The following is a 15701-nucleotide window of genomic DNA, read 5'->3' on the forward strand; positions in this document are numbered from 1 at the left end:
AATTAAGCTAGATTTTCAAACTAGGGACTATTTCATCCTATGTCTCGCTATAACATATGTCAGAGAATTTCCCATTATTGCTACAGCACCTGACTTCGTGTTTGGGCCAAATGTCATCCATCAAAAAATCATTTAGCCTTGCTTTGATTTTGTTGAATACAGTCTTCAAGAGAATAAATGCAGATTCACTAAGCAACCTGATGTACATCTTAAACCAGTATCATGATGGATGACGCATTTCATGGAGACACAGGACGTGAATTCTGTTGGTGATTCTCTCTTTGTTCGCATTGACTGGGAAAGCCTGAACTTCTACAACTGGCTGAAGGTTAAAGAAATGGGAAGCACCCAGATGCATGTTTCTATGCATTGTGAGATAGTTATGGGAAATCGGCATATCAAATTATCATTTTATATCTAGTTTCTGACATTAAATGTCATTTAACAAAACGTTCAGGGCTCATCAACTGACTATACACTAGATGTCACTAAACTTATCAGTAGGACAACAGAAGGTGGACATCACAGCAAAAGGTGGACATCACAGAGTGCTTTAAAGAATTATTTGCACAGATTGCTGTCATACTGATTAGACTGAAGATGATTGGAGGGAGATATCTGAAATATGGTTTATCTCTGAAGACAAGTAGTGGATAAAAGTTATAAGTATTCTCCAGTGGGTCATAGGAAGGGGTCAGGTACTGAAATGATGACCCAGAATCAGTAAAATGTAAAGTGACCTTAGATGAATTAATTTTTATTTCTGTGTCTCAGGTATTAAATTAGAAAAATGGGGATAATGTTACTGAGTTTAATGGCCTCAAGTTGCACCAGGGGAGGTTTAGATTGGACGTGAGGAGAAATTTCTTTACTGAAGGAGTGGTTAAACATTGGACCAGGCTGCCCAGGGAAGCGGTTGAGTCACCATCCCTGGAAGTATTTAAAAGACGGGTAGATGAGGCACTTAGGGACATGGTTTAGTGGGCATGGTGGTGTTGGGTTGACGGTTGGACTCGATGATCTTAGAGGTCTTTTCCAACCTTAATGATTCTATGATTCTATGAGTTTCCTTGTAAAGTACTCTGAGACTATTAGAAAAGGGCAGTATAGTATATATGTTTTGTGGTGTTGTCTGTTTATTAACAACCTGAAATTTGTCCTGGAGTGAAGGACCTCAGTGTCAGCTCCTTCGTCCTTGCCACCAATTTCATTGCAAGTGTCTGTAAAAAGTGGAAACCCTCTCTGTGTTGCTGTCTTCTCACAAGACAAATGTCCTCTTTCATTCATTAGCTGATATAGTACAGTTTATTACATCTGTAAGGTATGAAGGGAAATATATCTAAAGAGAATCTAAAAACCCCAACAACCTTAAGTTTATTAACAATAGTAACTCTGGACTATAAATCACTGTTTACATGAATCCATTAAAAAGGCCTCGATTCTGGAGCTATTCTGTAAAAACTTGTGTTAGGTCTTTAGGATTTAGCTTATAGGGTTTTAAGAAGGCAAATCTTAACTAGATGAAATTATAAAGTTAACTGTGAGGTATGAGCTCAACCACTCCGCATTTTATTATTAGTTGCAGTATGTGGCTAAGTACACAGAGCAGAGATACTCACATCTGTAATTAATAACTATTTTTTTCTAAATGAAGCTCAAACATGTATTAGCACAGCCTATTTATCTGAATGAACCAAGGCTGCAAATAATTAAGGAATCTACTCTGGGAATACTTACACCATCACAGGAGTTGATTTTCATTCAAGTTGTATCAAAAGAAGCCCCAACTCGTCTTACACACAACTGCCGTTCGTCAGCCTAGACTACTTGCTGTGAATGAACCTGTTGTTTTTATGTATTTATTCGTTCTTACTGAAGGAATCAGCGAATTTCATCTTGTCCTACGTCTTGTTCAGTGCACAGTGGGGCTGCTGGTGTGAAGGAGCAGACCTTATTTCTTTCACTCCTTATTAACAGTGCTGTTGCAGGCTTTTCCTCATGATTGATAGATAGCGGGGAGCTGGCTACAACTGACTTTCTGAGTTGACGGTTGTAGCAGCAACTCAAAGATGTGGTGAGGTTTGTCTCGCCTCCATGTGTGTTCTCTGTCTTTTACAGAGCCTCAGGACTGGCTTTCTGCACTTCCACTTCGTTGACACACTATTTTTGATAAGAATTTTAATTTTGGTGTAGCAGTAGATAGGGGACCCTATTCCAAATGGAAGGGAGAGTGACTGTTGTGCTGGAACCTGTACAAACAGAAGTAAACCATTTCCTTTACTCAAAAACTCTGTAAGAATATACAAAATATATAGAGGGGAAGGAAACAGTCATACCCCTGGAGACATCTAGTCCAGCCCACTCAAAGGAGGACTGTCACCAGTACTAGATCTGGTCAGCCATGGCTTTGTCCAGCTCAGGCTTTGGAAGCTCCACAGAGGAATTTCTGAGAGCCTCTCCTGCTTACTTGCTGCAGTGCTGCTCTATCCTTCCCATGAGAAGGGTTTTCCTAACATCCTACTCGATCCTTCCAAATCGCAATATCTGGCTGTCGCCCCTCATTACATCATCTGACACTACCAAGAAGAATTTGGATCCATCATCTTTCTAATTGCTCTTCAGGTATTTGTAGGCAGCAGCCTATAATTATTTGATACCTTTAGCTTCCTAAAACTTAGCTGATTTATTTGAATATTAATGCCAGCAGATATTCAATGATGTTTATAGTTCATTCACATCTGAGATATCCAGTGCTGATGAGACTGGAGTGCATTAAAATCTTTGTGTTTTACTTCCCATTCAGTACATTAGAAATAATTTCTTTCCATATACCTCTTCCATGAGTTGTCGTACCTTTGCTCCCATGCTCAAAATCTCAGTTCTTCTCAATGCTCAGTGAAAATTATTCTCCTGTTTTGGAACCATGTTTAGGTTTTCCATCTCTATTTCATTCTGCACAGATTATCTTTCTTCATATTGTTTTATGTGTGAAGCCTCCTTTGCTTCGCTTCTTAATTTGACTTGCCAGGCTAATTAAGCTTTACTTTTGGCAGCTCTTTATTCCTATACTTCTTGACCTCTAATGGTATGGCTTTACTGCATGCTGCAGATCCTGTTCCTCCTCAGAAAGCCACTGACTGAAAAGTGTTTTTTTGTGAATGCAAGGATTTACTTTATAATACTGCAGGTCCAGGTTCTAAACTGCAAACTAGTGACTGTGTTGACATTGTTTACGGTACTGCCTCTTAGCTTTATATTAAAATGACTGATACTATTTGTAAAGCTTTATGGAGGTTTGCAGGTTTTTAGTTTAAATGTTTACTTGGTTTTTGGTTTAAATGTCACTGAGAATTACGATTATAGATGATATAAGGCTGGCCCACTTACTTTAAATTAGAAGAGAAATATATTGGGCACAGTTTTTATGGTTTGTGCGTCTGCTAAATCATCTCTGCATTTCACAGCTTTAGGCGCTGGGAAAAATTTATAGTTTTTGCGTAGGAGTGCATACACGTTTAGATACAAAAAACTTAAAGCTCAGAAGAGGTTTGGTTGGGTTTTTTTTTAATATTTCTGCATTATTTTGTAGATGTTTCCTATTGCATTAGAGGAGGATCATTAGCAGTGAAGGAGTGCTGCTAATTGGTTGGTGAGAGAGGCAAACAGAGGATTTTTTCTCCTGGTCCTGTCTTTGCCCATGTGCAGTGAGTTGTTCCATGCCTCATTTTGCCTATTTGTAAAATGGATGTAGAACAGATATCACTGTCATATGAACGAAACTGTAAAATTCATGTAGGTAACCTAGCTTTTCCGCAATAAAGAAATCAACCTTAAAAGCAGGAGCGGTCTGTATTAATGGAGAATGTTTTATTTATTATTGTTAGTGATCTTATCCCCTACTTTCTTGACCTGTTAAATGCCCTCAATAATAGTGTTCCTTCTTAAATCTTACCCAGCTGTGATCTTTTCTTCATCCACTCTACATTTCACTTTGGATCACTCCTTCCTCATGTCTTTTAGAAAGGCATCACCCACTCTGTCATTCTGAGAACAGAGATTTCCTTCTACCTTTGTGATACCTGTATTGATCTTACTCACGCTTGTTTTCACTCTTTTTTGGTAAACATAGTTACCAGTTTGTGACTGATATTTGAGTTCACTTTCTTATAAATACATGATAAAAATGGAAGTGTTCCATTGTTTTTGAGGAATGAAGGTACTTTCCCATTTGTTTTCCATGTGTGTTTGGTGTGTTTTTTTGTTAGAAATTCAATTGCACTTTAGCCTTATATAGTCTTCCCCCTATTTCCATAAACACTGCAGAGAATACCTTTAATAACTAGAGAAATATGTCCCCTTTTGCACACCCTTTAAACTGCGTGCTCATGCAGAAATATCAAGGTCTCTTCTTGAAGAAATCTGTGCTACCATTTTTTAGGAGCTGAACGATCTGAATCCTGGTGATTGTGCTAAGGGTCAGCCTTTACCATGGTCAGAATCTACGGCATGGTTTTCCTGGAGAAAACAAAGATTTTTCTTTCCATCCTTGCTTTTTTGCCCTGAGGCCCTCCTCGCCTCTTGAAGATTTTGGTGATGTTTCTGTGTCTCTTGAACTCAGACCTGTAGTGCTGACACTTTCCTTTGTGGCTCCCAAAGGATAAAGATAAATGCTGGAAACACCAGTTTTCCTCCTCCCCACTGGCATCATTGACATTATCTTTTTCTGACTCCTCTGGTACCAGTAATGGATATCCTGGCTTTGTGCTCAGCCTTAGTAACTTAACACGTGAGCCGTTTCAGTGGAGCTGCATTTAATTATAAGATTGTACAGTTGGATTCCCAAAGCAGAGATCTCCCTGGGGCAGCAGAAATTATTTGTCTTCTCCTAATGGATGTATAGGTCCATGGCTTGGACCTGTTGCCTGTTTCCAGAGATTTTTGCAAAAGACCAAGTACTTCTGTCCCTTGACATGAATCTCGTTTCTTCTATTTTATCAGACTTCTCGCTCAGTTAATTGACAGTTTTTCGGATTGACTCTGGACTGACTATCTGCCAAAGCCTCTCTGGTTCATAACCATTTTGAGAATGTGCAAGTTTTAATTGTGAAGCATTGGTAGGTAAAATATTAAAAAATTCACTGAATCCGACCAAATGTCCCCATAGCCAGTTGAAGTCTGATGGTAGCCAATAACTTGATTTTCAAGAGAAGACTAAGAAATAAGCCATGTACGATGAGATTCATGGCATATTTTCTTGTTTTCCTACATTCAGCAGGTGAAATCTGGGTTCTCTAGATACATTAGGGAGAAGTAGCCTCCTAACATTTTCCATTGAAGATCGGACCTCTTTAAAAAATACAAGAATCATGGAGTTCTGTGAGACACCACATGGCTGAAAGGTTTTATTTTATGACCGCTTTCACAGACTGTGTTAGAAGTTTAGAAGTAGACTGTGGACTAATTACTAGGAGGACTAGTAATCTAATCTAGAAAATTTCTGCAAACAGCTTTTTCTATCTTTTTTTCCTTTATCCCTGTCAAAATCTCTCTGCATCTTTCCTAAAAAACCTCATGGCTTATACTCACCCCCTTCACGTCATCCATCCTGCAGCCTTGAGAGGTGAGTCCAGTCTCTGTTGCCTCCAGGATAGTTTTTTCAAAGACATGCGTTCTCCCATACTGCCCTTAGGCTTAGGAGTCGCTTTCCTGAACAACTTCGAAGATATTTTCCATTGTTGTTTAAATTAACTGTGAAATGCCCTCATATTTTAGTGTATTCCAGTTTTGAGAAAGTATAGTATTTCCACGAAAGGTTATTTCAGAGCATCTCCACACAAGTCAATGTGAATTTAAATTATATAAAAGATCACAGCATTTGCACATTCCTATCTCAGTTGTAGAATCTATACCAGTTGCCAAGTCATCTATTCTAATATTTTAGAATTCAGCCTATCTTTTCATTATAGTTTAAAGCCCTCCCATTTTTTTATGCCAAGAACATACTTAAGAAATAAAATGCTTTAACTTTTTCAACAGTTGCATTCAATTTGAAGGATCTAGTCAACATTACTGAAGCATAGCTAAGGGAAATCCCTTATAGCTAATAAAAGTTTGGTAGTAATAGCAGATAAATTTTGAAGTTTTCATAATAGGTTATCTAAACATCTCAAATGCAAAGCATAAAACAAAGCAGGCCCAGAAACTATTGTATAGTTTTTAAACTATCTTCAGATTCTGGAGAGAATCTGAATAAATGTGATAATTTTCAAACTATTGATGTTCTGGCAGAAATGTTGCTACTTTTTTCCCCTATTGCTATCGATATTTCTGTTAAGAATTTCAAAGGACATTTTATGGGTTTTTTATGTTAGCAAGAAGATCTTCCTACCTCCCAGTAGTTTGATTTTAACCATTTGCCCAGTTTCGGTCCATTAAAACTGTCTTTTAGCAAGAGGAAGTGTAATAATTTATCCTTACGGGGATGTTGTGACTCAAACACTCCCTTCTCTTCCTGTTGCTTGATCCAATGTAATTAAATAATAGATTTAATTTCATAACTTTGCAGTAGCAATAAAGAGGAAATTATGTTCAGAAGGCACGTTTATTTTTTTTCCCCAGCCTTTTCATGGCTTAAAAGTGGTTCTTTCTCTTTGTGCTAAAGTAATGTGAAACAGCCTTTTCAAAATTGTGTCCTTGGGAAATGAGTGTTAATTAAAGAATGAACATTAAATAAGAGTTAGGAAATCAGTGCCATTTTTCAGACACAAATACCTGTTGTTCAGATTTTACATTTATGCTCCTTCGTGTTGCTTTCTTTTCTTTCTCTGAGCGAGAGCTCCCTCCTTTTTTCTTTCTTTCGTCTTCCCAAGAGAAAATCTGTCATCTTCATGCTGTCATCTGTACAATTTACCTTGTATTTTTTGAAGCTCTGGGAATTATAGTTCATATAAACAAAAAAGAAAATACAGCAAACCAACACACACACAAAAATTTGGACTTCCTTTCCTCTTATTTTTACATGAAAATGGGTCTATCTTGGACTGCAACTATTGTTTTCATAAATTTTGCTCTATCTTTATCTTTATCTTGGATTAGAAGATTCTTGGAGGAAAGGTGCTATAGATTTAGGATTTGAAGCCATTTTGAAATGAACTGGAGAGAGATTTCTTGATAGAAGAGAAAAATTCCATAGAACTTCCTATTTCATTACGCACTCTGATTATCCCTTGTACCACAATAGCAAATGATTTTCCCTAAAATTAAAGATTACAGAACGGGCTGAGACCTTCTCTAGTGTCATAATGTACACTCCATGCATATATTGTGGTTGAAAAAGCATTAAAACTAAATGTTTTTCACTTCTTTTTTTTCTATTATTGTTTTCTTTTTCTATTGATAATTTGGGTACATCTTGCAAGATGACACTTACCCGTCTGTCAAAATTCTGCAGGCAGTATAAGTTACCTTAAGCCCAGACACCCGTATGGTCTTTCTGCCATCCAAACCCATTTAAACCAGTAATCGTTTACATATATTCTGTGTCTCACTGTTTAATCTGAGCGATCCTGTAGCATTTAGTTGTAGTCACCATGCAAACTGAGAAGCTCCCACTTGGTCGACACATGCATTTGAGCAGATGAGAGTAAAAAATAAGAAGAAAGACCAATGTGAATCATTTCAGGTAAAATCTTTTAACTTACAAAGTCTTCCACCACTAGCATAGTATTTCCAAGTATGAACATAATGGCATATCTCTTCAGGGCTGCGAATAATTGTAGAGCTTTCTAATGGAAAATGTTGCCATTTTGTATTTTTGATTGAACCTGAATCCTTTTTTTCTCCTTCTGTCTCCTAGTCTGAATTTTCAAAGCAATGTCTTGCTTATGTCCTTTGCGGGATTTGATTTTTTAAAGTATGTATTTGTCCTTCATTTTGCGGTGTTTGAAGAAGTTTTTTTTATGACTTTAGTACTGGTTCAGTCAGAGGATCAAAGTCCTGTCTTCTCTATATTCAGTGCATTGATGGTTGCCTGCTCTTCATAGTAACACTTGCTTTGCAGTTCTTTCATTAGCCTGAGGCTTGCTCTAAAAGCACTTTATCTCTGTGCTTGGAATAGGTAAATATATGTCTTATTTTCCCTGTGACAAACAGTGAAGCCTGATTCCAATTTGCTGTCATATGGAAAAGAGGAGTATTTATTTAGTGTCCTGGTGAAACTAATACAAGGCAATGATTATTTTCCTGTGTGAGCAATGTAAGGATGCATGATTTAAACAAATGTTGCTCTCTACAGCAATGGGAGAAAGAAGCCTGTTTATATTAGATGGTCTCTCAGTCAACAGAGAACAGGTTTTTTTCTGCTTGCAGCATTGGAAACTGTGTAACAATAATCCTGAATGGTGGTTTCTTCTAGGATTTGAAACCAAAGGACAGGAAGCTGTGGTATAATGTAAACCTCTGCTGGTTTGCATGCCATAGTAATACTGGAGAAAGAAAAGAAATAGAAATAATTGATGGAGAGGAAATAAATCTGAGTTAATAGACTAAATATTCAAAAATAATATTATCTTCAGTTCTTAAGAAGGGCAATTTCTAATTGCTTTTTTTGTTTTACTAAAGGAAAGGTGAATGCATTTATTACTGAAAAGATTGCACATTCTTATTTTTTCAAAGTAACGTTTAGTACCAAAAAGACATTCAAAGATGTAACATAGAAGTAACAGTTAAGGTTGACATTCTCAACTTGGAGTGGCTGTAGTGATACTGCTGTAAAAATGAAACAGCTCGTTGTGAAAGTTTGAATCCAAATGTAGTTAGTTTTATTACAATTTCCTCCAAAACACTGGCATTTATTTAGTTTAGATACAGGGAAAATTTGCTGCTGGTGATTTACAGTGGGATGGCACCATTTACCTCAGCATCTAGAATATCCGGACAGTCCTAGAACATGGACAGTCAATAGAAGGCCTCTGCACTCATCTTCTTCAGAAATACCGGGATGTGTTTGCAGAGGTTGGAATGCTTTTGGCCGTGAGAATTTTTCAGTTTCATATTGGCTAATGAATCTTTCGTATCTACAAAGTTCACACTTTGTAGGAAAAACAGGAAAAAGTCCTGCCTGAAGCTTAAGTTGAAATGTAGTTACTGTTCATAAATGCATTAAATTCACGGTCTCTTGCTCGTTCTAGAGAACACTACTCCATCGTTTCCCCTTGGATGATATTTTACAAACTTGTTTTTTTCTCCCCTGTAATAATGATAACTAGAGTAGACGTTTCCAAGTTTGGTTTCTTGCCTGCTGTTATCATCACCAGCAGTGGGAGAGAGCACCAGCAGTGGCCATTTCCAGCACTACTCCAAATCTTGAATTAACGAAGTCTGTGTAGCCACCAAATAATTTGACCATATTAAAACTGAATTCGATGAGTCTGAATACTTTCATGCACATAGAGACTTTATAGTTTTAACGTTGTTGGTATAATTTCACTTCGTTTGGTCAGTATTGCCTGCTAATAAATGTCAGGTGTGCAATAGGGTTTCTTTTGCTTCACGGAGAGTAGAAGAATTACAGGTATAAAATGTTGTCCCAAAGTGTTGATTTTGGAATTAGAATTGAAAGAAGGAAAAACAGGAAAAAGTCATGCCTGAAGCTTAAGTTGAAATGTAGTTATTGTTCATAAATACATTAATTCTTTTTCCTGTGTGACAATGCAACAAGCTCTAATTTAAGAAATTGAGCTTAAATTATTTATAAAGTAGAGATTAAACAAAAAAGACTTTGATTTAAAGCTCATCTTTTGTAAAATAGTAGTATTATTTTCATCATTTACTTGGAAATTTGTTTTCCTTATTTAATCTACCCAATATAATAAAAAAATCATACAGTGCCTAATAGATACAAATCTTCACTTTCAGTAGCAGAGCCTAGGCTTTGAAAATAAGTTACCATTTTTCTAATATTTGTACCTGTTTATATTTTAAACAAGAATGGTTCAGAGTGTCAACAAATGTGGGGCTCAGCTGTGGTTTATGCCTGCTAAAAAACAAAAATAGGGAGCACAAGGATTCAGCTTTCCTTATTCCCAGTTCATGGTGGGACTGCTGCTCTACTGCCTATTGAACTGCAGGAGTTACTACACCATATCCAAGGAGCTGAACAAACATGCAGAATCCGTTGTGAAAATTGAATTATTCCACACATGAGAAAAGGTTTTCACCTATTTTTCCCCCTCCTTTTCCTATGGAACAACACTTAAGTCTCTTAGACATTGGTAAAGAACAGAGTAATGAGGCCCATATGTTCATCAGCAACCTGGATGGGTGACACAGGGTATGCTCAATAACTTCATTGATAATACTAAATTGGGGGGTGGCTGACAAATGGCAGAGCTTCAGTCAAGCAGGAGCTTGATAAACTTGAGGATCAGATGGATGTAAATCTCGTAAGTGTCCACATCTGTGGCAGAATAACCCCATGTATCACTGTGGTTTGGGAATCTGCTGCTCTGAGGTGCATTGTAGGGTACAGTCTGAAGTTGTCCTGGGTGGCCAAATGCAGTCTAGCCTCTTCTGACGTTGTGTTTATACATTTCCTTGAAAAGAAATGGTATGTGCTTAACTTAGAATTGTTTAGTAATCTTCAATTTTATGACATTGGTCAGTAGAAAGCCTTCCGCTTCCAGCTGCAGGGTTTTCCAGCAGGGTGAAACCGTGGGTACACCGTAGGTAAGGTCCAGGAGCACGGCACATTTTCCTGTTAGTCCGTTCCATTACACAGGCTGAGTCCATGTAGTTTTCTAAAGGCTGTGTACATTTTTCGGAATTTTTTTTTTCTTTCTTTTGTATGTTTAGAAGGAACGTGTTTGTAACATGAAGAATATCAGCTCAAGCAAGCTGCAGGGTGTTCTGCTCTTTCTATTTTCTCTCCCTATAAGTATGTACCTTCTTTTGTTGCATTTCTTCTGTTTGGATTATACTGACTCTGTTGCTAAAAAACAAAAATCAAAACCAAAAAAGCCCTGCAACCTTTTTTATAATCACAAGAAGTATGTGAGTTGTCAGTAGAATGAAGAGAGATGATGATGATGTCCAAAATTGTATTAAATGTTCAATTTAAACAAATGGGAATAATAACAAGATATCTTTTCATCATCATACTAATCTGTAGGAGTCTTTGATAGCAGTGGTATGGTTAAAAATGTGCAGGCTGAGATGTAGGGCTGTTTATTGGAGTTCGTAGGACTGGCTTTCACACAGTTTCAGTCTGAAGGCAGCTGAGGAAGGGGCTGTTTTCTCCTATGTTTGTTAGAACACTCTGACTTCATAGAATCATAGAATCACAGAATGGTTTGGGTTGGAAGGGACCTTAAAGATCATCTAGTTCCAACCCTGCTGCCATCTTCCACTAGATCAGGTTGCTCAGAGCCCCGTCCAACCTGACCTTGAATTTATATCAACTGCTTGTCACCTCTGATGTCAAAACCATCGTTGAGTATTGGACCTGTAGACTTACTCTTTGTGCTTTCAAAGGGAAGGAGTCCTGGTGTAACCTGCTTATTGCTGGAGATGCTTTTGGGATAATTCTTCTCCAGCTACTGGTAAATGGCTGCAGACTCTCTGTATCCAGATGCAGCTCTTCAGGCTGGCTGAACTGTGGAAACCAAAAGCCGTTGCCACCTGCTAGAAGGCAAGACGAAGCAGTCGTTCTTGCTTCAGAGACTAAAGAGTAAGGTTTTTTTTAAGAAACAAATATAACAAATTACATACTTGAAAACAAGTTCTCAGTAAATGCCAGGGACTGTGGGGTATGAACTGATGTTTTCATATTCTCATGATCTGCATGGACTGAAATTCACTGTATGTCAAGCAAGAAAGTGCTCCTCTAAAGCCTCAAAATGGGACGCAGACCTTTATCTTCTCAAGGTCACATATAATCACCTGGTGTTACATTAAATGGTCTTCAGTATAAAATACTTAGATTTGAAAACAGATACTTAATGACAAGAAAATTGATTGTCTTTTAATCTGCAGATGAAAGTTTTATGTTTTAGACAGCTTGTGATGATTTAGTCATGCTGTTTAACCCCTGTGTGGTGATCCTAAATCATTACCTATTAGAGTGCTCTAATGGACTCCGTAATGTAATGATCCTCCCAGGATGTGCTAACTGCATAAAGCACGTCCCTATGCTGAGTTGTGGAAACAAATTCTGTATTTTTCCTGTGTGTGTTAGAATTAGAAGCTCAGGTGTCAGCATTAGTAGCATGTGAGATATTATATGGAAAGATCTAAGTGAAAACCTGTATTTACCTCTTCTATTTAATTGCCTTCAAAAAAGTATTGGGGTGCTCTGTTTAGAATACATTTACAGCACTATATCTAAATTCAGAATATTCTTTGGTATTTTTATAGTTGCATACTTTTGATCTAGAGAAGATGAAAAAATAGGACATTTTAATGTCTATTTAATAACAAAACAACCTTCCTGCCTCAGAAAAAAATTCGGCCAGGTGAACTATGGTCTAATTTTCTTCTATAAGGAAAACAAAATCATAGCTCCTGAAGCATTATTCTTGGCTCCCAGCAGTTTCAAGGCATGCAAACGTTACCATTTCGACTCCGTCCTGCAGTTTAACTGGAAGGATTATGTCACAACCTAGTATGTTTGTTTTCCAACTTTTTGTCTGTTTGTCCATCAAGATGGTTTTGTAGAAGAAGTATCGGTGATTGTTGACTTTGGAGGTAGTGGAAGAAAAAATAATTATGAAAAAAAAGAAAAAGCAGACAGTACCATTGAAGTAACTGTGCTTCTGTCATAGGAGAATGAATACTCCTTTCAACAAATCTATAATTTGCAGAAGTTGCAAAAAGAAAATAGCCGTAAGGTGACTGTTAACATACTTCAGTTCATCCTGCCAAGAAAGTTAACTTCATAAAGTCATTAAACCAGTGATTACATTTTAAAATATTATTCCCCAGCCATTTCTTCTTAGACTTTAAAATATAGTTACTGTATATACTACCTTCTTTGTAATGGGAAAAATTGTAAAATACACTTATTTTTCATAAACTCCTAATTATTAACAGAGCTATTTGCGCTCCTATAGTTAAAGTCATTTCAACACTTCCGTTATTTAAACTTCACTTTTAGGGGTTCGTAATTTGGCTGTAATAAAAAATATATTCAGACTCTGAGGTCTCAAGTATTGTTTGCTGGTATTAGGCAATTTAGCCTGTTTTTCTTTAAAAAGCTAAGTAATTTGGATTTTTTGCTGTTCTTCAAGATAATCCCAAACAAAATATTTTGTAATGCGGACTAAATAATTTTAATCATTTAAAAAAAAATCAGGAAAAGACAGTGAGTATGTTGGAAGTGCTGCTGCCCAAATTCTGTAACTGGCACTGGATATCACTGAGGCTTGAGAAAGGAGATGGTGGGAAACTCTTGCCGTATCTCCACTGTTGCCGTATAGTAACCTCATGTATGAAAAGTTATTGCAGCATTTATATCACGCCTATCATCTGGAGTCAGGGGCAGTAGATCTGCTGCTCACAAAGTAAAAACCCCCCATGCTTCCACCGCAGCGAAAGGTGAAAGACCTCCTTGCTTCAGGGTTGCATAGCTGAAAATTGCTTTTCTGGAATGATAAATGCTTGGGTGCTCGGAGGTGGATCGTTTCTTTGGTATGGCTTCCTGAAATCCCCCTTCATCATGTAACACAGCCACGGTAATGACTCAACAAGGCCTTCAGCTCCGGAAATTAAGGAATCGGGGCTTATTGCATATTAATGGCAACGCTGGGACAGTCAAATAAGACAGTTTGTTATAATACTAATTATAGCAAAGCACTCATGTTGTGGTTTGAATGAGTCAATTATGTGTGTGTTAAAACTATAAATACATCTTCCCCCCAACCTCAGCTGTGTGGTACGTAATTTTTTTTTAATTGCTTGGATACATATTTACCTGAGCATATCCTGGTTTCCCAGGTAAACATGTGTACCAATGCAGAACTCATTATGGTCTGTTTGGATAAATAATCCATATTTTATAACTGTACAGGAAGTAATTATTTTCGTATTTTGCTTTCTTTAAGCCAAAGAAATTAAATACTGTGTGTTCATTCCTTAAAATAAAATAGATGCAAAAGTTGAGGCAATATGAGAATAAAGTTTTCATTGTTTTGGTAGAAACTGAGAATATTATTCCAGATTTTGATCTTGTGTTTAGCCCAGAATAACTCCATTAATGTAAACAGTGTTATTCAGGATTTACTTAGATGCAAAATGGGACGTGAATTTGGCCTCCTCTCCTTACTCTTCCTTACTTCATTGGGAGGTTCCTGTAAGCAGCTTGCACACACTCTTTGCTTTAAATGACGTTGTCACGTGTTCATCATTTAGAAAAATAACGTATTTCAGCTACATGCAGAAATTAACATATCTGAATTTTATGGTAAGAAAATTAATGCCTCATAGAATCATAGAATGGTTTGGGTTGGAAGGGACCTTAAAGATAATAGTTACGGTCCTAGATGTGTTAGGGAACCAGAGCATACTTTCCTGTCGGATATTTCTGCCATTGTTTTATATGATATTTGGAAAAGCTGTGTTGTGTTATCACCATGCTAAGGTCAGGTTTTGTAACACTTTTAATCTTAGTGGGGCCAAAGTCAGCCTTGGCATAAATCCATTAACTGCAATAGTTTTACACCAGAGATGAATATTGGCTCGTTCTTGGTAAATTTATTTTTATCCAGCTTTTTATATTTTATGTTAGAAATATAAGTAGCTTGCGTGCCCTCAAACTAATCAGAATAAGAAACAGTTTTGCTTATGCCAAAAAACAGAACTATCGTTTTTCACATTCTTACATTTTTCAAGTAAGATTATATTACTGTGACTTCTGAATTCCTCAAATCTCTCTGGTCTCTGTGACTGGAAGGGCCAAGAGAGGGTTTCAAGGGGAAAATCTGAAACTCTTCACGCAGTATGTTTTGTGTTGTGCGTACGAGATACAGTTAACGTTTTGTATGCATGTGATTAGTGTGGAAAAAAATTAATGCAGTCCAGTATTATGATTTATGGACTGAATCTTTTGCCCACTGAACACTTGCCAAAATGAAAATCGTTTCCCCCCCCTCTCCTCCTATGGATATTAGAAACAGCTACTGTTTTTGTTGATCTTTTTAACTTCTGAATAGGCCTATTTCAAGTCATAGCAGCATGGGAGCTCAGATTAATAATACACTTATTCAGCCAGTGATACTGAGTGAAACCATTGCTAGTGTGAGTATGAAGGATAGGATTTCTTTAAATTATTTTCAGGTGCATTAATGCATTTCTGAAAGAAGAATTTAGAGATATTTGAAAATAAATGAAATTTCTGTTTATCAGTTGTGTTACAGGTGTGTATGAGTCTTAATATCAGGAATTTTTTAAGGTGTCTCTCCTTTTGATAACTTTTGTACTGTGCTCACTGTAAGTCCATCCATCAGATGGTTAACGAGGATAGGAGCAAAGAAATCATGATTAAATCTTGCCTTTTGGACAATGTTTTTGAATTTAGAGGATAAGGTGTATTCCATGCTGTGAAGCATCCTTTCTATCCCACCTACTCTACAGCACCATCTTACGCCAGAACCAAAGGCTAGCAAGGTGAACAGGGCAAATCCCGTAGACTATTCTTGTGCATTTGGGTT

General features: G+C 37.1%; 1 protein-coding gene across 1 annotated transcript in view; it reads left to right on the plus strand.

Annotated features, from left to right (window-relative positions):
* SUPT3H (suppressor of Ty 3 homolog (S. cerevisiae)) overlaps positions 1–15701 on the plus strand; it is a 290705-nt gene that overhangs the window by 179833 nt on the left and 95171 nt on the right. The window lies entirely within an intron of this gene.

Source organism: Pygoscelis adeliae, unplaced genomic scaffold (genome assembly GCF_000699105.1).
Source record: "Pygoscelis adeliae isolate BGI_AS28 unplaced genomic scaffold, ASM69910v1 Scaffold121, whole genome shotgun sequence".
NCBI classification, from domain to species: domain Eukaryota; kingdom Metazoa; phylum Chordata; class Aves; order Sphenisciformes; family Spheniscidae; genus Pygoscelis; species Pygoscelis adeliae.